Here is a 21,868-nt window from a genome sequence, read left to right on the forward strand (position 1 = left end):
ACTTTCAAATATTTCTGAATTTCTGCACACATGGATTTTGTCATCATATGCAGGAATGATTTTACATAATTTTAACAAAGTCTTTCTAGATTTAGTTTGGAGTTGGGCCTCTGAGCCGTCTTCTATTTTTAGTGGCCCTTGTACATCTGTCCCTCGTACATCACCTTTGTCAGTTGTCATGTCTCCTACGTGTCCTCCATCTTGTTTTTCATCATGAGGCACAAAGTCAAGGTCACCTTGTGTGGCCGCCATTAAAGACACGTGCGTCACCTCTTCCTCACTCTTCACATCACAATCAATCTTGGGGACATCATTAATTTCCATTTCCTTAGAAATTCTTTCTACACAATCTTTTTTGGACTTCTCTGTAACAAACTCATGAAATACATTAACCATATGTAATATATTTTTCAGTTGCTCTTTTTCTTTTTTCCTAGATACTAGCTTAGAATCTAACTTCAAATTTGCGATCCTGCATTCTGCAAATAAAGAAAACCAAAATATTTCTACACTAGATCTGTACAAACTTACAAATTCTATCTGACTTGATTTAGCATATGAATTAATCAAATCCATTTGTCTTACCTTGAAATCTCAGCTTGTAGTTCTTTTGCTGGGCTCCGGACTTCACTTCACCATGGCTATTTTCAGCAGGTCTATTTTCACCACGTCCGGCACTTGTAGTACTCCTACTACTTGTCAATTCAACTAACACCTGTTAGTCTCTGTTACGTTTACAAAGTCATAGGTTCTTCTGAGATCTTTGTGACTTGAAGTTTTGAAGTGAAATTTCTGAATACTTGCACAAAATCTTGCAAACTCTTCTGTCTTCCCCCCGTGTGCAAAAATGAAGGAAATTCATGAAAAAATAGCACAAAAATCAAAACTGGCTGGCTTGGCCAATGTTAAATATGCTTATTTTGCACATTTATTTAAATCAGGACTTAACCAGGTGCGTTATTCTTAAAAGAAAAATGTCGTCATATTCTCATAAAAAGTATAGTGGTTTATTGATTGTCCATAGAAAAATCACTTTGCAGCAAAAACATAAAACAGATGAAAATAGTTACGAACAGATTGTCCATGTGTAGAGATCAGCATTGGTTACTCATCTTTCCCAACTTCTGAATGGAAGCCGTCTGTGTGAATCTGAAGGTTATCATGGCTGCAGCTACCAGCTGTTGCTTCCTCGTCAGACATCCATGGAGAATGAGGGTGAAGATCGGAGGTGACAGTCCCACGTGACAAAAGGCCCCACCACCCTCCTAAGAGACGCTGATATATCTTTTCTATGGATCACGTGTTCCCTGTATATGGAGTTGACTTATACATACACAAAAATAGCTCTTTGTACTGTCAGCAAGGAGCGATGTGCTCTGTACTGCATCGAGACCAAGAATAAGTCAATTAATTAATATTTAACAGTTGTCCACTACTTTCAATTAACCCCCCAATATATGCCCCTGGGGCACCTAATGAATTGTGTAAAAACCTTCCGTTGCCTTTTTCGCCTGTGAGCGGCGCTATGCTGAGTCTGGGTCACGTGACCCCAGGCTGCAGCCGCCGCTTATTTCCGCTGACGTCACGTCAATTTCCAGACTCTGGAAATTGACGTGACGTCATGAGCAGGCGTGACCCAGCCTCCACAGACAGCGGTCACTCATCAAGAGTGACTGGGCTGTTGGTGGCGCTGGGGGCTGCGGTGCTGTGCTGGGATGTGTGGGCGGGGCTAGGCAGGGATGTGCATGCTGTGCTGGGATGGGCGGGGCTGTGCTGTGCTGGGGGCGGGCAGGGCTAGGCAGGGATGTGCGGGCGCCGGGGGTCTGCGTGCCAGCACCGGGATGTGCGGGCGGTGCTGGGGTCTGCGGGTGTGTGCGGTGGGTCTGCTGGCCATGCTAGGGTCTGCGGCGGGGGGTGGGTGGTGTCTCTGTGTGCAGTGTCATGTTCTCAATGGCAAGAGAACATAGCTTCAGCATATATAGGAACTAGCTCTTGGAAGATGGGAACTGAGCTGACCATGAACTAAACCTAACGCACAACTAGCAGTGGCCGGGTAGCATGCCTACGTTGATTCTAGATGCCCAGCACCAGCCGGAGGACTAAATAATGTTAGCAGAGGAAAATATTAGTCCTAGCTCACCTCTAGAGAAATACCCCGAAAGGAGACAGAGGCCCCCCACATGTATTGGCGGTGAATTAAGATGAAATAACAAACGTAGTATGAAAATAGGTTTAGCAAATTTGAGGTCCACTTACTACATAGCAGAAGACAGAAAGGACACTTTCATGGTCAGCTGAAAACCCTATCAAAACACCATCCAGAAATTACTTTAAAACTCTGGCATTAACTCATAACACCAGAGTGGCAATTCCTGTTCACAAGAGCTTTCCAGACACAGTAACGAAACTACAGCTGTGAACTGGAACAAAAATGCAAAAACAAACATGGACAAGAGCCCAACTTATCTAGTAGTTGTCTAGGAGCAGGAACAAGCACAGAGAGGCTTCTGATAACATTGTTGACCGGCAAGCAACTAACAGAGCAGCAAGGTTATATAGCGACTCCCACATCTTGATGGGAACAGGTGAACAGAGAAGATGAAGACACCAGTTCAATTCCACCAGTAGCCACCGGGGGAGCCCAGAATCCAAATTCACAACAGTACCCCCCCCTCAAGGAGGGGGCACCGAACCCTCACCAGAACCACCAGGGCGATCAGGATGGGCCCTATGAAAGGCACGAACCAAATCAGAGGCATGAACATCAGATGCATTCACCCAAGAATTATCCTCCTGGCCGTATCCCTTCCACTTGACCAGATACTGGAGTCTCCGTCTGGAAACACGAGAGTCTAAGATTTTCTCCACAACGTACTCCAACTCACCCTCAACCAACACCGGAGCAGGAGGCTCAACGGAAGGCACAACCGGTACCTCATACCTGCGCAATAATGACCGATGAAAAACGTTATGAATAGAAAAGGATGCAGGGAGGTCCAAACGGAAGGAAACAGGGTTAAGAATCTCCAATATCTTATACGGGCCGATGAACCGAGGCTTAAACTTAGGAGAAGAGACCCTCATAGGGACAAAACGAGAAGACAACCACACCAAATCCCCAACACAAAGCCGAGGACCAACACGACGGTGGCGGTTGGCAAAAAGCTGAGTCTTCTCCTGGGACAACCTCAAATTGTCCACCACCTGCCCCCAGATCTGATGCAATCTCTCCACCACAGCATCCACTCCAGGACAATCCGAAGATTCCACCTGACCAGAGGAAAATCGAGGATGAAACCCCGAATTACAGAAAAACGGGGAAACCAAAGTGGCAGAGCTGGCCCGATTATTGAGAGCGAACTCTGCCAATGGCAAAAAAGCAACCCAATCATCCTGGTCAGCAGACACAAAACACCTCAGATATGTCTCCAGGGTCTGATTAGTCCGCTCGGTCTGGCCATTCGTCTGAGGATGGAAAGCGGACGAAAAAGATAAATCTATGCCCATCCTAGCACAGAATGCCCGCCAAAATCTAGACACGAATTGGGTCCCTCTGTCAGAAATGATATTCTCAGGAATACCATGCAAACGAACAACATTTTGAAAAAACAGAGGAACCAACTCGGAAGAAGAAGGCAACTTGGGCAGAGGAACCAAATGGACCATCTTAGAGAAACGGTCACACACCACCCAGATGACAGACATCTTCTGAGAAACAGGCAGATCTGAAATAAAATCCATCGAGATGTGCGTCCAAGGCCTCTTAGGAATAGGCAAGGGCAACAATAATCCACTAGCCCGAGAACAACAAGGCTTGGCCCGAGCACAAACGTCACAAGACTGCACAAAGCCTCGCACATCTCGTGACAGGGAAGGCCACCAGAAGGACCTTGCCACCAAATCCCTGGTACCAAAAATGCCAGGATGACCTGCCAACGCAGAAGAATGAACCTCAGAGATGACTCTACTGGTCCAATCATCAGGAACAAACAGTTTATCAGGTGGGCAACGATCAGGTCTCTCCGCCTGAAACTCCTGCAAGGCCCGCCGCAGGTCTGGAGAAACGGCTGACAATACCACTCCATCCTTAAGGATACCTGTGGGCTCAGAGTTACCAGGCGAGTCAGGCTCAAAACTCCTAGAAAGGGCATCCGCCTTAACATTCTTAGAACCCGGTAGGTATGACACCACAAAATTAAACCGAGAGAAAAATAATGACCAGCGCGCCTGTCTAGGATTCAGGCGCCTGGCGGTCTCAAGATAAATCAAATTTTTGTGGTCAGTCAATACCACCACCTGATGTCTGGCCCCCTCAAGCCAATGGCGCCACTCCTCAAAAGCCCACTTCATGGCCAAAAGCTCCCGATTCCCAACATCATAATTCCGCTCAGCGGGTGAAAATTTACGGGAAAAGAAGGCACAAGGCCTCATCACGGAGCAGTCAGAACTTTTCTGCGACAACACTGCCCCAGCTCCGATCTCAGAAGCGTCGACCTCAACCTGAAAAGGTAGAGCAACATCAGGCTGACGCAACACAGGGGCAGAGGAAAAACGGCGCTTAAGCTCCCGAAAGGCCTCCACAGCGTCAGGGGACCAATCAGCAACATCAGCACCCTTCTTAGTCAAATCGGTCAATGGCTTAGCAATATCCGAAAAACCAGCAATAAATCGACGATAAAAGTTAGCAAAGCCCAAAAATTTCTGAAGACTCTTAAGAGAAGAGGGCTGCGTCCAATCACAAATAGCTTGAACCTTGACAGGATCCATTTCAATGGAAGAGGGAGAAAAAATATATCCCAAAAAGGAAATCCTCTGTACCCCAAAAACACACTTAGAACCCTTCACACACAAAGAATTAGACCGCAAAACCTGGAAAACCCTCCTGACTTGCTGGACATGAGAGTCCCAGTCATCCGAAAAAATCAGAATATCATCCAGATACACAATCATAAATTTATCCAAATAATCGCGAAAAATATCATGCATAAAGGACTGGAAAACTGACGGAGCATTTGAAAGACCAAAAGGCATCACTAAATACTCAAAGTGGCCCTCGGGCGTATTAAATGCGGTTTTCCACTCATCCCCCTGCCTGATTCGCACCAAATTATACGCCCCACGAAGGTCAATCTTAGAGAACCACTTGGCCCCCTTTATGCGAGCAAACAAATCAGTCAGCAACGGCAATGGGTATTGATATTTAACAGTGATTTTGTTCAAAAGCCGATAATCGATACATGGTCTCAAAGAGCCGTCTTTTTTTGACACAAAGAAAAAACCGGCTCCTAAGGGAGATGACGATGGACGAATATGTCCCTTTTCCAAGGACTCCTTTATATATTCTCGCATAGCAGCATGTTCAGGCACAGACAGATTAAACAAACGACCCTTTGGGTATTTACTACCCGGGATTAAATCTATGGCACAATCGCACTCTCGGTGCGGAGGTAACGAACCAAGCTTGGATTCTTCAAAGACGTCACGATAGTCAGACAGGAACTCAGGAATTTCAGAGGGAATAGATGATGAAATGGAAACCACAGGTACATCCCCATGAGCCCCCTTACATCCCCAGCTCAACACAGACATAGCTCTCCAGTCGAGGACTGGGTTGTGAGATTGCAGCCAAGGCAATCCTAGCACCAAATCATCATGTAGATTATACAGCACCAGAAAGCGAATAATCTCCTGGTGATCCGGATTAATACGCATAGTTACTTGTGTCCAGTATTGTGGTTTATTATTAGCCAATGGGGTGGAGTCAATCCCCTTCAGAGGAATAGGAGTCTCCAAAGGCTCTAAATCATACCCACAGCGTTTGGCAAAGGACCAATCCATAAGACTCAAAGCGGCGCCAGAGTCGACATAGGCGTCCGTGGTAATAGATGACAAAGAGCAAATCAGGGTCACAGATAGAATAAACTTAGACGGTAAGGTGCAAATGGAAACAGATTTATCAAGCTTTTTAGTGCGCTTAGAGCATGCTGATATAACATGAGTAGAATCACCACAATAGAAACACAACCCATTTTTCCGTCTAAAATTCTGCCGCTCGCTTCGGGACAGAATTCTATCACACTGCATACTCTCTGGCGACTTCTCAGTGGACACCGCCAGATGGTGCACTGGTTTGCGCTCCCGCAAACGCCTATCGATCTGAATAGCCATTGTCATGGACTCATTCAGACCCGCAGGCACAGGGAACCCCACCATAACATCCTTAATGGCATCAGAGAGACCCTCTCTGAAAGTCGCCGCCAGGGCGCACTCATTCCACTGAGTAAGCACAGACCATTTACGGAATCTTTGGCAGTAAATTTCCGCTTCATCTTGCCCCTGAGATAGGGACATCAAAGTTTTTTCTGCCTGAAGCTCCAAATGAGGTTCGTCATAAAGCAACCCCAAGGCCAGAAAAAAGGCATCCACATTGAGCAACGCAGGATCCCCTGGTGTCAATGAAAAAGCCCAGTCTTGAGGGTCGCCCCGGAGCAAGGAAATCACAATCCTGACCTGCTGTGCAGGGTCCCCGGCAGAGCAAAATTTCAGGGACAAAAATAATTTGCAATTATTTCGAAAATTCTGAAACCCAGATCTATTCCCCGAGAAAAATTCCGGCAAAGGAATTCTCGGCTCAGATACAGGTGCATGACAAACAAAGTCTTGCAAATTTTGTACCTTCGTGGCGAGATTATTCAAACCTGCAGTTACACTCTGAAGATCCATTACAAACAGGTGGACACAGAGCCATTCAAAGATTAGAAGGAGAAAAAGAAAAAAAAAAAAAAAAAAAAAAAAAATCTCAGCAGACTTCTTATTTCTCTCCTTTCTCAGCCAAGGATTTTAACCCTTTAGTGGGCCGGTCAAACTGTCATGTTCTCAATGGCAAGAGAACATAGCTTCAGCATATATAGGAACTAGCTCTTGGAAGATGGGAACTGAGCTGACCATGAACTAAACCTAACGCACAACTAGCAGTGGCCGGGTAGCATGCCTACGTTGATTCTAGATGCCCAGCACCAGCCGGAGGACTAAATAATGCTAGCAGAGGAAAATATTAGTCCTAGCTCACCTCTAGAGAAATACCCCGAAAGGAGACAGAGGCCCCCCACATGTATTGGCGGTGAATTAAGATGAAATAACAAACGTAGTATGAAAATAGGTTTAGCAAATTTGAGGTCCACTTACTACATAGCAGAAGACAGAAAGGACACTTTCATGGTCAGCTGAAAACCCTATCAAAACACCATCCAGAAATTACTTTAAAACTCTGGCATTAACTCATAACACCAGAGTGGCAATTCCTGTTCACAAGAGCTTTCCAGACACAGTAACGAAACTACAGCTGTGAACTGGAACAAAAATGCAAAAACAAACATGGACAAGAGCCCAACTTATCTAGTAGTTGTCTAGGAGCAGGAACAAGCACAGAGAGGCTTCTGATAACATTGTTGACCGGCAAGCAACTAACAGAGCAGCAAGGTTATATAGCGACTCCCACATATTGATGGGAACAGGTGAACAGAGAAGATGAAGACACCAGTTCAATTCCACCAGTAGCCACCGGGGGAGCCCAGAATCCAAATTCACAACAGTGCAGGCATCGTCCGATGGGACTACAAGTCCCATCGGGCTCTGCCTGCTACAGTGACAGTGAGTGACACATTAGCCAATGATGGGACAGTAGTAGTCCCATCATCCGGCTAATGTGTTGAATGTAAAAAAAAACAACACATACACACATATACACTGTGTTCCAAATTATTATGCATATTGGATTTAAGTGTCTTAAAGATTTAATTGTTTTGTTTTTCAAATAAACTCGTGGATGGTATTGTGTCTCAGGGCTCAATGAATCACTGAAATCAATCTTAAACACATGTGATAATTAGTTTTCCAGGTGATTCTAATTAAAGGAAAACTACTCAAAAATGATGTTCCACATTATTATGCAGGTCACAGGTTTCAAGCAATATGGGAAATAAAAAGGATCTCTCTGCTGCTGAAAAGCGTTAAATAGTGCAATGCCTTGGACAAGGTATGAAAAAATTAGATATTTCACGAAAACTTAAGAGTGATCATCATACTCTGATGAGATTTGTGACTGAAACAGAGCAGAGACAGTTCATGCAAATAAAGGCATAATGAGGAAGTTTTCTGGCAGACAAATTCATTGGATTAAGAGAGCAGCTGCCAAAATACAATTACAAAGCAGCAAACAGTTATTTGAAGCTGCTGGTGCATCTGGAGTCCCTTGAACCTCAAGGTGTAGGATCCTAAAAAGGATTGCTGTGGTGCATAAACCTACTATTCGGCCACTCCTAAACAGTGTTCACAAGCAGAAATGGCTGCAGTAGGCCCAGACATACATGAAGACTAATTTCCAAACAGTCTTGTTTACTGATGAGTGTTGAGCAACCCTGGGTGGTCCAGATGGATGGAGTAGTGGATGGTTGGTGGATGGCCACCATGTCCCAACAAGGCTGCGACGTCAGCAAGGAGGTGGAGGAGTCATGTTTTGGGCTGGAATCATGGGGAACCAGCTGGTAGGGCCCTTTAAGGTTCCTGAAGGTGTGAAAATGACCTCAGCAAAGTAAATAGAGTTTCTTACTGACAACTTTCTTCCATGGTCTAAAAAGCAGAAACGTGCCTTCAGGAGCAAAATCATCTTTATGCATGACAATGAATACCTCTGAGTAATTGGCTGCTATGGACATAAAAGGAGATAAACTCATGGTGTGGCCACCATCTTCCCCTGACCTCAACCCGATAGAGAACCTTTGGAGTATCATCAAACAAAAGATCTATGAGGGTGGGAGGCAGTTCACATCAAAACAGCAGCTCTGGGAAGCTATTCTGACTTCATGCAAAGAAATACAAGCAGAAACTCTCCATAAACTCACAAGTTCAATGGATGCAAGAATTGTGAAGGTGATATCAATGAAGGGCTCCTATGTTAACATGTAACTTGGCCTGTTAGAATGTTTTGGAGTTAAATAGCTTTTTTGTTCAGTGAATGTGACCTCCTAATGCTGCAAATTCCACAAATGAGCATTTTCAGTTATTTAAAACATATCAAATGTTTAGAAATACTACTGTGCCTAATAATTTGGAACAGTGCATTTTGAGTTTTTATTCATTTTGGAGATTATACTGTTATCATTGGGAGGTTTCTTCAATAAAATTCGATGTATAATCTAACGGGTGATGACTTTTATTAGACTGACTGTCATTTGCACTGACCATTTAGGAAAATCCGAGAAAAATGTCATTTGCATAATAATTTGGAACATAGTGTACAGTGCATACAGACATACAACATACACCATGTGACATGTAACATGTGACAACATGCGACATGCAACATGCGATGGCATGCGACGAGATGCAACATGTGACATGCGACATGCAACATCATGCAACATACGACATGCAACATGCGATGACATGCGACATTTTTTTTTTAAACTCTTTCACTACTATAGGATTAATAATATATAGGCGTCTTATTGACATCTCTCTGTTAATAACCCGGCTTAATTTCACCTTACAATAGCAAGGCGACATTAACCCCTTATTACCCCATATCCCACCGCTACACGGGAGTGGGAAGAGAGGGGCTAAGTGCCAGAATTGGCGCATCTTACAGATGCGCCATTTCTGGGGCGGCTGCGGACTGGTATTTGTAGCCGGGGGGGGGGGGGGGGCAATATCCATGGCCCCTCTCTAGGCTATGAATATCAGCCCGCAGCTGTCTGCGTAGCCTTTCTGGCTATAAAATATAGGGGGACCCCATTTTTTTGGGGGGGTTCCCCTATTTTAATAGCCAGTAAAGGCTACGCAGACAGCTGCGGGCTGATGTTCATAGCCTAGAGAGTGGCCATGGGTATTACCCCCTTCCCAGGCTACAAATATTGGCCCCCGGCCTTCGGCTTTCCCCCTCTGGTGCAGAAAATTGCGCATTTTTTTTTTCGTTTTTTTTTTTAACTGAAACATATTGTTCATTAACCCCTTTCTGCCAGCTGACGGAATTATACGTCAGCTGGCAGTATCCCCCGCTTTGAGGTGGGCTTCGGCTTGAGCCCACTTCAAAGCCGCAACATGTCAGCTGTTTTCAATACAACAAAAAAAATTTACATGCTCGCTAAACGGCGTAGCGAGAAAAAAAAATCAAAAGCCAAAATTATGTTTTTTTGGTTGCCGTGACATTCATTAAAATACAATAATGGGCGATCAAAAGAACGTATCTGCACAGAAGTGGTATCATTAAAAATGTCAGCTGGGCGTGCAAAAAATTAGCCCTCACCCAACCCGATATCTCAGAAAATATAGACGCTACGGGTATCAGAAAATGGCACAATTATTTTATTTCTTTTTAGCAAAGTTTGGAATTTTTTTCACCACTTAGATAAAAAATAACCTAGACATGTTTGGTGTCTATGAACTCGTAATGACCTGGATAATCATAATGGCAGGTCAGTTTTATGCTGTGTGCACAAGTTGCAGATTTGGGTGCAGAATTTTCTGCACAAAATCTGCATCTCCTTGCAGAAAACGCAGCTGCGTTTTTGATGCATTTTTTTCATGTTTTTTCATGGTATTTGCGCGGTTTTGATGCAGTTCTTGGTACGGTTTTCGGTGCGTTTTTTTGCGTGGTTTTGACTCAGGTTTTTTACGCCTTTTTATACAGTTTTTGATGCAGTTTTTGGTGCAGTTTTGATGCGTTTTTGGTGCAGGTTTTTGGTGCGGTTTTTGATGCAGTTTTTGGTGCAGGTTTTTGGTGCGGTTTTTGATGCTGCAGTTTTTGGTGCGGTTTTTGATGCTGTTTTTGATGCAGTTTTTGGTGCAGGTTTTTGGTGCGGTTTTTGATGCAGTTTTTGGTGCAGTTTTTATGCAGGTTTTGATGCAGTTTTTGGTGCAGTTTTGATGCCTTTTTGATGCAGTTTTTTGTGCGGTTTTGATGCTGTTTTTGGTGCAGTTTTCTTGTGTTTTTGATGCAGTTTTTGGGGCAGTTTTGATGCAGTTTTTCGTGCAGCTTTGATGCAGTTTTTGGAGCAGTTTTGATGCGTTTTTGGTGCAGTTTTGATGTGTTTTTGGTGCAGTTTTTGGTGCATTTTTTCCACGGTTTTGATGTATTTTTAATTTTTTTTTTGGTGCGGTTTCTGCGCCGTTTTTGTATGCGTTTTTGAAAGCTAAATAAAGATATATTATTGAACAACAAAAAAAAAGATTTGTGATGTCATTTGTTGTGAATTCTATTTTTGGGCTCCCTCTAGTGGTCACAAGCGGTACTGTGTAGTGTTGTCTTGCTGCAGGTTGGCTGCATCAGCTGGTTCGTTATCCTTGGTTGATTTCCTATTTAGCTCACCTGGAGACTCAGTTCCTTGCCTGCTATCAATGTATTCAGTGCTCTTCAGATTCCTTGTGTCTACCTTGCTCCCAGTCTCTCCAAGACAAGCAAAGTTTTTGTTTGATCATTTTTTTATTATCAGTGTTCATTATGTTTTTAGTCCAGCTCGCTAAAATGTTATTTCCTCGCTTGCTGGTTGCTCTAGGGGACTGAGTTTCTCCCCCCACACCGTGAGTTGGTGTGGGGGTTCTTGAAATCTCAGTGTGGATATTTTGTAAGGGTTTTTTACTGACCGCATAGATTCCCTTTTCTATTTTCTGCTATCTAGTATTAGTGGGCCTCATTTGCTGAATCTGCTTTCACCCCTGTGTATGTGCCTTCCTCTTACCTCACCGTTATTATCTGTTGGGGGCTTCTATATCTTTGGGGATTATTTCTCTGGAGGCAAGAGAGGTCTTTCTTTCTCTCTAGGGGTAGTTAGTTCCTCAGGCTGGCTCGAGACGTCTAGGATTTTTAGGCACGTTCACCGGCTACTTCTAGTGTGTTTGGATAGGTTCAGATTTGCGGTCAGTCCAGTTTGCCACCTCCCTAGAGCTTGTCCTATGTTTCTAACTTAGCTGGAGTAATTTGTGATCCTCAACCACTAAGGATCATAACAGTATAGCAGGCCAAAAAGTGTTTAATGCATCGCAGAAGTGGGATAAAAAAGAAGACCCGAGTACATTTTTTTTCCTCCCGCTTTTCCTTTGCTGCAGTCTGTTTAGCTTCTTTCATCCCCTTGAACTCTGGGTGGTTTTGAGCTCAGCTGCAGACATGAATGTTCAGACTCTGACTTCTAGTGTGGATCATCTTACTGCACGGGTGCAAAGTATTCAGGATTTTGTTATTCATAGCCCTATGTCAGAACCAAAGATACCCATTCCTGAGTTGTTTTCTGGAGATAGATCTAGGTTTCTAAATTTTAAGAATAATTGTAAGTTATTTCTATCTCTGAAACCTCGTTCCTCTGGTGATTCCGCTCAGCAAGTTAAAATTGTTATCTCCTTGTTGCGTGGCGACCCTCAAGATTGGGCTTTCTCTCTGGCGCCAGGAGATCCTGCATTGCTTAATGTAGATGCATTTTTTCTGGCTCTTGGACTGCTTTATGAGGAGCCTAATCTTGAGAATCAGGCATAAAAAGCGTTGCTGGCTATCTCTCAGGGTCAGGATGAAGCAGAGGTGTATTGTCAAAAATTTCGGAAATGGTCGGTGCTTACTCAATGGAATGAGTGTGCCCTGGCTGCAAATTTCAGAGGTCTTTCTGAGGCCATTAAGAATGTTATGGTGGGGTTTCCCACCCCTGCAAGTCTGAGTGATTCTATGGCTTTAGCCATTCAGGTTGATCGGCGTTTGCGGGAGCGCAAATCTGCTCATCCTTTGGCGGTATTTTCTGAACAGAGACCTGAGTCTATGCAATGTGACCGAACTCTGACCAGAATTGAGCGTCAAAGTCATAGACGTCAAAATGGGTTGTGCTTTTACTGTGGTGATTCTACTCATGTTATCTCAGCATGCTCTAAACGCTTAAAAAAAATCGCTAAACCTGTCACCATTGGTACTATACAGCCTAAATTTATTTTGTCTGTTACTTTGATTTGTTCTTTATCGTCCTACCCGGTTATGGCTTTTGTGGATTCGGGTGCTGCCCTGAATCTGATGGATTTGTCGTTTGCCAGGCGCTGTGGTTTTGTCCTGGAGCCTTTGGAATTTCCTATTCCTCTGAGGGGAATTGATGCTACGCCATTGGCTGAGAATAAGCCTCAGTATTGGACGCAAATGACCATGTGCATGACTCCCGTACATCAGGAGGTGATTCGCTTTCTTGTTCTGCATAATTTGCATGATGTTGTCGTTTTGGGTCTGCCATGGCTGCAGGCTCATAATCCAGTTTTAGATTGGAAAGCTATGTCTGTGTCAAGTTGGGGTTGTCAGGGAATTCATGGCGATACTCCGTTGGAGTCTATTGCTTCTTCCACTCCTTCTGAGGTCCCTGAGTTTTTGTCTGACTACCAGGATGTATTTGATGAGCCCAGGTCCTGTGCCCTGCCTCCTCATAGGGATTGTGACTGTGCTATAAATCTAATTCCTGGTAGTAAATTCCCTAAGGGACGACTTTTTAATTTGTCTATACCAGAGCATGCCGCGATGCGGAGTTATATAAAGGAGTCTTGGAGAAGGGACATATTCGCCCATCCTCTTCCCCTCTTGGTGCAGGATTTTTTTTTGTGGCCAAGAAGGACGGTTCTTTGAGACCTTATATAGATTATCGTCTTCTGAATAAAATCACAGTCAAATTTCAGTATCCTTTGCCACTATTGTCTGATTTGTTTGCTCAGATTAAGGGTGCCAGTTGGTTCACCAAGATAGATCTCCGTGGTGCGTATAACCTTGTGCGCATTAAGCAGGGAGATGAATGGAAAACAGCATTTAATACGCCCGAAGGCCATTTTGAGTACTTAGTGATGCCTTTTGGACTCTCTAATGCTCCTTCTGTGTTTCAGTCCTTCATGCATGACATCTTCCGAGAATATCTGGATAAATTTATGATTGTTTATCTGGATGACATTTTGGTCTTTTCTGATGATTGGGAGTCCCATGTGAAGCAGGTCAGGATGGTGTTTCAGGTCCTGCGTGCTAATGCTTTATTTGTGAAGGGCTCAAAATGCCTCTTCGGAGTACAGAAGGTCTCCTTTTTGGGTTTTATTTTTTCTCCTTCTACTGTGGAGATGGACCCAGTCAAGGTCCAGGCTATTCATGACTGGACTCAGCCCACATCTGTTAAGAGTCTTCAGAAGTTCTTGGGTTTTGCTAATTTTTACCGTCGTTTCATCGCTAATTTTTCTAGCGTGGTTAAACCTTTGACGGATTTGACCAAGAAGGGTTCTGATGTGACTAATTGGTCTCCTGCGGCCGTGGAGGCCTTTCGGGAGCTGAAGCACCGGTTTTCTTCAGCTCCAGTCTTATGTCAGCCAGATGTCTCTCTCCCCTTCCAGGTCGAGGTTGATGCTTCTGAGATTGGAGCAGGGGCTGTTTTGTCGCAGAGAAGCTCTGATGGCTCTGTGATGAAGCCATGTGCTTTCTTTTCAAGAAAGTTTTCGCCTGCCGAGCGGAATTATGATGTTGGTAATCGGGAATTGTTGGCTATGAAGTGGGCATTTGAGGAGTGGCGACATTGGCTCGAAGGAGCTAAGCATCGTGTGGTGGTCTTGACTGATCACAAAAATCTGATTTACCTTGAATCTGCCAAGCGCCTGAATCCTAGACAGGCTCGTTGGTCGTTGTTTTTCTCCCGTTTCAACTTCGTGGTCTCATACCTGCCTGGTTCGAAGAACGTGAAAGCTGATGCACTTTCTAGGAGTTTTGTGCCTGACTCTCCGGGAGTTTCTGAGCCGGCTGGTATTCTCAGAGAGGGAGTGATTTTGTCTGCCATTTCCCCAGATTTGCGACGAGTGCTGCAGAAATTTCAGGCAGATAGACCTGACCGTTGTCCACCAGAGAGACTGTTTGTCCCGGATAGATGGACCAGCAGAGTTATTTCCGAGGTTCATTCTTCGGTGTTGGCGGGTCATCCTGGGATTTTTGGTACCAGAGATTTGGTGGCTAGGTCCTTCTGGTGGCCTTCCTTGTCGCGGGATGTGCGTTCCTTTGTGCAGTCTTGAGGGATTTGTGCTCGGGCTAAGCCTTGCTGTTCTCGTGCCAGCGGTTTGCTTTTGCCCTTGCCTGTTCCGAAAAGGCCTTGGACGCACATTTCCATGGATTTTATTTCGGATCTTCCAGTATCTCAGAAAATGTCTGTCATCTGGGTGGTGTGTGATCGTTTTTCCAAGATGGTCCATTTGGTGCCCTTGCCTAAGTTGCCTTCTTCCTCCGATTTGGTTCCTCTATTTTTTCAGAATGTGGTTCGCTTGCACGGCATTCCTGAAAATATTGTGTCTGATAGAGGATCCCAGTTTGTGTCCAGGTTTTGGCGGACTTTTTGTGCTAAGATGGGCATTGATTTGTCTTTTTCGTCGGCCTTCCATCCTCAGACTAATGGCCAAACCGAGCGAACTAATCAGACGTTGGAAACTTATTTGACATGTTTTGTTTCTGCTGATCAGGATGATTGGGTGACTTTTTTGCCATTGGCCGAGTTTGCCCTTAATAATCGGGCTAGTTCTGCTACTTTGGTTTCGCCTTTTTTCTGCAATTCTGGTTTCCATCCTCGTTTTTCCTCGGGTCAGGTTGAGCCTTCTGACTGTCCTGGGGTGGATTCTGTGGTGGATAGGTTGCAGCAGATTTGGAACCATGTGATGGACAATTTGAGGTTGTCACAGGAGAAGGCTCAGCGCTTTGCCAACCGCCGCCGTGGTGTGGGTCCCCGACTTCGTGTTGGGGATTTGGTGTGGCTGTCTTCTCGGTATGTTCCTATGAAGGTCTCCTCTCCTAAATTCAAGCCTCGCTTCATCGGTCCTTATAAGATCTTGGAAATCCTTAACCCGGTGTCTTTTCGTTTGGATCTCCCAGCATCGTTTGCCATTCATAATGTGTTCCATAGGTCTTTGTTGCGGAGGTATGTGGTACCTGTGGTTCCTTCTGTTGAGCCTCCTGCTCCGGTGCTGGTCGAGGGCGAATTGGAGTACGTGGTGGAGAAGATTTTGGATTCTTGTATCTCTAGACGGAGGCTTCAGTATTTGGTTAAGTGGAAGGGCTATGGTCAGGAGGATAATTCCTGGGTTGTCGCCTCTGATGTTCATGCGGCCGATTTGGTTCGTGCCTTCCACGCGGCTCATCCTGATCGCCCTGGGGGTCTTGATGAGGGTTCGGTGACCCCTCCTCAAGGGGGGGGTACTGTTGTGAATTCTATTTTTGGGCTCCCTCTAGTGGTCACAAGCGGTACTGTGTAGTGTTGTCTTTCTGCAGGTTGGCTGCATCAGCTGGTTCGTTATCCTTGGTTGGTTTCCTATTTAGCTCACCTGGAGACTCAGTTCCTTGCCTGCTATCAATGTATTCAGTGCTCTTCAGATTCCTTGTGTCTACCTTGCTCCCAGTCTCTCCAAGACAAGCAAAGTTTTGGTTTGATCATTTTTTGATTATCAGTGTTCATTATGTTTTTAGTCCAGCTCGCTAAAATGTGATTTCCTCGCTTGCTGGTTGCTCTAGGGGACTGAGTTTCTCCCCCCACACCGTGAGTTGGTGTGGGGGTTCTTGAAATCTCAGTGTGGATATTTTGTAAGGTTTTTTTACTGACCGCATAGATTCCCTTTTCTATTTTCTGCTATCTAATATTAGTGGGCCTCATTTGCTGAATCTGCTTTCACCCCTGTGTATGTGCCTTCCTCTTACCTCACCGTTATTATCTGTTGGGGGCTTCTATATCTTTGGGGATTATTTCTCTGGAGGCAAGAGAGGTCTTTCTTTCTCTCTAGGGGTAGTTAGTTCCTCAGGCTGGCTCGAGACGTCTAGGATTTTTAGGCACGTTCACCGGCTACTTCTAGTGTGTTTGGATAGGTTCAGATTTGCGGTCAGTCCAGTTTGCCACCTCCCTAGAGCTTGTCCTATGTTTGTTACTTAGCTGGAGTAATTTGTGATCCTCAACCACTAAGGATCATAACAGTCATTATTATCCAACCTCCTCTTTTACATTTGTCCAACCCACACTCAGTTACACACACAGATAGACTTATAGATGATAGATGAAATGGATAGACAGATCTACATATAGATAGATCTATAGATGCATACATCTATCTATTCATATATCTATCTATAGATATATCTGGATAGATATACAATGCCTACAAGTAGTATTCAACCCCCTGCAGATTTAGCAGGTTTAATAAGATGCAAATAAGTTAGAGCCTTCAAACTTCAAACAAGAGCAGGATTTATTAACAGATGCATAAATCTTACAAACCAAAAAGTGTTGTTGCTCAGTTAAATTTTTATAAATTTTAAACATAAAAGTGTGGGTCAATTATTATTCAACCCCTAGGTTTAATATTTTGTGGAATAACCTTTGTTTGCAATTACAGCTAATAATCGTCTTTTATAAGACCTGATCAGGCCGGCACAGGTCTCTGGAGTTATCTTGGCCCACTCCTCCATGCAGATCTTCTCCAAGTTATCTAGGTTCTTTGGGTGTCTCATGTGGACTTTAATCTTGAGCTCCTTCCACAAGTTTTCAATTGGGTTAAGGTCAGGAGACTGACTAGGCCACTGCAACACCTTGATTTTTTGCCTCTTGAACCAGGCCTTGGTTTTCTTGGCTGTGTGCTTTGCGTCGTTGTCTTGTTGGAAGATGAAATGACGACCCATCTTAAGATCCTTGATGGAGGAGCGGAGGTTCTTGGCCAAAATCTCCAGGTAGGCCGTGCTATCCATCTTCCCATGGATGCAGACCAGATGGCCAGGCCCCTTGGCTGAGAAACAGCCCCACAGCATGATGCTGCCACCACCATGCTTGACTGTAGGGATGGTATTCTTGGTGTCGTATGCAGTGCCATCCAGTCTCCAAACGTCACGTGTGTGGTTGGCACCAAAGATCTCGATCTTGGTCTCATCAGACCAGAGAACCTTGAACCAGTCAGTCTCAGAGTCCTCCAAGTGATCATGAGCAAACTGTAGACGAGCCTTGACATGACGCTTTGAAAGTAAAGGTACCTTACGGGCTCGTCTGGAACGGAGACCATTGCGGTGGAGTACGTTACTTATGGTATTGACTGAAACCAATGTCCCCACTGCCATGAGATCTTCCCGGAGCTCCTTCCTTGTTGTCCTTGGGTTAGCCTTGACTCTTCGGACAAGCCTGGCCTCGGCACGGGAGGAAACTTTCAAAGGCTGTCCAGGCCGTGGAAGGCTAACAGTAGTTCCATAAGCCTTCCACTTCCGGATGATGCTCCCAACAGTGGAGACAGGTAGGCCCAACTCCTTGGAAAGGGTTTTGTACCCCTTGCCAGCCTTGTGACCCTCCATGATCTTGTCTCTGATGGCCTTGGAATGCTCCTTTGTCTTTCCCATGTTGACCATGTATGAGTGCTGTTCACAAGTTTGGGGAGGGTCTTAAATAGTCAGAAAAGGCTGGAAAAAGAGATAATTAATCCAAACATGTGAAGCTCATTGTTCTTTGTGCCTGAACTACTTCTTAATACTTTAGGGGAACCAAACAGAATTCTGGTGGGTTGAGGGGTTGAATAATAAATGACCCTCTGAAAAGACTTTTCACAATTAAAAAAAAAAATAAACAAAGAAATAACATTCTTTTTTGCTGCAGTGCATTTCACACTTCCAGACTGATCTACAGTCCAAATGTCACAATGCCAAGTTAATTCCAAATGTGTAAACCTGCTAAATCTGCAGGGGGTTGAATACTACTTGTAGGCACTGTATCTATTGATAGATGTATTTTTACATGTATTGTATTGTATTGTATTGTATTTTATGATGTATTGTAGCGAATTTTTGCCTGTAGGACATTATTGCAAGAAAGCTTGGCTGAGTAGATTACACAAGAAGGAAAGCACACAGCAAGTCAGCAGGATCTGGGAGCAACATGGCAGATGTGACAACCTACATGGTGAGCTGCAGCGTGTGCTACATGTTCGCAGATCGACCAGAAGAAGAATCCAATTTCACCTGTCAGAAGTGTAGACTAGTGGCCCTTTTAGAAGAAAAGGTGCGGGATCTGGAAGAAAGAATAGCAACTTTGAAACTCATCAAAGAGAATGAAGACTTCCTAGACAGAACAGAAGCATCTCTACTGGTCACAGAAGGTGAAAAAAGTGTCAGAGGACCTCCAAAAGCAGATGAGTGGAAGCATGTGACCAAAAGAAGCAAGAAGACCATGGAGAAATCACCAACCACACAACTGAAGAACCGATATCAAATCTTTGTAGAGGTTGAAGATGGCACACCTAAGGATGAAGCACTACCAGCAAGCAAAAAAGAAAAAGGTACACAGCAACAAGTGACAGCAAAAAGTACAGCCAAGAAGCAACGAAGAGTGGTGGTGGTGGGAGACTCACTACTGAGAGGCACAGAAGCAGCCATCTGCAGACCGGACATAACCGCAAGAGAAGTATGCTGCCTTCCAGGTGCGATGATCAAGGATGTGACTGATAGGATACCAAAGCTCTTCAGCTCCAAGGACGTCCACCCATTTCTTCTGATACATGTTGGCACCAATTACACCGCAAGGAAGGACCTACCGACAATCTGCAAGGACTTTGAAGAGTTGGGGAAAAAAGTAAAGGAACTGGATGCTCAGGTAGTTTTTTCTTCTATCCTTCCAGTAGACGGGCATGGCACCAGGAGATGGAACAGGATCCTTGATGCGAACAACTGGCTAAAACGATGGTGCAGACAACAAGGATTCGGATTCCTGGACCACGGTGTGAATTACTTGTACGATGGACTCCTCGCCAGAGACGGACTACATCTCAACAAACCTGGGAAACACACATTCGCCAGAAGACTCGCTACACTCATCAGGAGGGCGTTAAACTAGAAGAAGAGGGGACGGGAAGAAAAACATTAGACTCGAACAAAGAAGACCCAGGAAAACATACTCAGAAGGGAGGTAAGAACATTTCTAAAACAATCCACAGCGAGGAGATTGGAACAAAACAAAATCCTCTAAACTGCATGCTCGCAAATGCCAGAAGCCTGACAAACAAGATGGAAGAACTAGAAGCAGAAATATCTACAGGTAACTTTGACATAGTGGGAATAACCGAGACATGGTTAGATGAAAGCTATGACTGGGCAGTTAACTTACAGGGTTACAGTCTGTTTAGAAAGGATCGTAAAAATCGGAGAGGAGGAGGGGTTTGTCTCTATGTAAAGTCTTGTCTAAAGTCCACTTTAAGGGAGGATATTAGCGAAGGGAATGAGGATGTCGAGTCCATATGGGTCGAAATTCATGGAGGGAAAAATGGTAACAAAATTCTCATTGGGGTCTGTTACAAACCCCCAAATATAACAGAAATCATGGAAAGTCTACTTCTAAAGCAGATAGATGAAGCTGCAACCCATAATGAGGTCCTGGTTATGGGGGACTTTAACTACCCGGATATTAACTGGGAAACAGAAACCTGTGAAACCCATAAAGGCAACAGGTTTCTGCTAATAACCAAGAAAAATTATCTTTCACAATTGGTGCAGAATCCAACCAGAGGAGCAGCACTTTTAGACCTAATACTATCTAATAGACCTGACAGAATAACAAATCTGCAGGTGGTCGGGCATCTAGGAAATAGCGACCACAATATTGTACAGTTTCACCTGTCTTTCACTAGGGGGACTTGTCAGGGAGTCACAAAAACACTGAACTTTAGGAAGGCAAAGTTTGACCAGCTTAGAGATGCCCTTAATCTGGTAGACTGGGACAATATCCTCAGAAATAAGAATACAGATAATAAATGGAAAATGTTTAAGAACATCCTAAATAGGCACTGTAAGCGGTTTATACCTTGTGGGAATAAAAGGACTAGAAATAGGAAAAACCCAATGTGGCTAAACAAAGAAGTAAGACAGGCAATTAACAGTAAAAAGAAAGCATTTGCACTACTAAAGCAGGATGGCACCATTGAAGCTCTAAAAAACTATAGGGAGAAAAATACTTTATCTAAAAAACTAATTAAAGCTGCCAAAAAGCAAACAGAGAAGCACATTGCTAAGGAGAGTAAAACTAATCCCAAACTGTTCTTCAACTATATCAATAGTAAAAGAATAAAAACTGAAAATGTAGGCCCCTTAAAAAACAGTGAGGAAAGAATGGTTGTAGATGACGAGGAAAAGGCTAACATATTAAACACCTTCTTCTCCACGGTATTCACGGTGGAAAATGAAATGCTAGGTGAAATCCCAAGAAACAATGAAAACCCTATATTAAGGGTCACCAATCTAACCCAAGAAGAGGTGCGAAACCGGCTAAATAAGATTAAAATAGATAAATCTCCGGGTCCGGATGGCATACACCCACGAGTACTAAGAGAACTAAGTAATGTAATAGATAAACCATTATTTCTTATTTTTAGGGACTCTATAGCGACGGGGTCTGTTCCGCAGGACTGGCGCATAGCAAATGTGGTGCCAATATTCAAAAAGGGCTCTAAAAGTGAACCTGGAAATTATAGGCCAGTAAGTCTAACCTCTACTGTTGGTAAAATATTTGAAGGGTTTCTGAAGGATGTTATTCTGGATTATCTCAATGAGAATAACTGTTTAACTCCATATCAGCATGGGTTTATGAGAAATCGCTCATGTCAAACCAATCTAATCAGTTTTTATGAAGAGGTAAGCTATAGGCTAGACCACGGTGAGTCATTGGACGTGGTATATCTCGATTTTTCCAAAGCGTTTGATACCGTGCCGCACAAGAGGTTGGTACACAAAATGAGAATGCTTGGTCTGGGGGAAAATGTGTGTAAATGGGTTAGTAACTGGCTTAGTGATAGAAAGCAGAGGGTGGTTATAAATGGTATAGTCTCTAACTGGGTCACT

The sequence above is a fragment of the Ranitomeya variabilis genome, chromosome 1, assembly GCF_051348905.1.
Source record: "Ranitomeya variabilis isolate aRanVar5 chromosome 1, aRanVar5.hap1, whole genome shotgun sequence".
NCBI classification, from domain to species: domain Eukaryota; kingdom Metazoa; phylum Chordata; class Amphibia; order Anura; family Dendrobatidae; genus Ranitomeya; species Ranitomeya variabilis.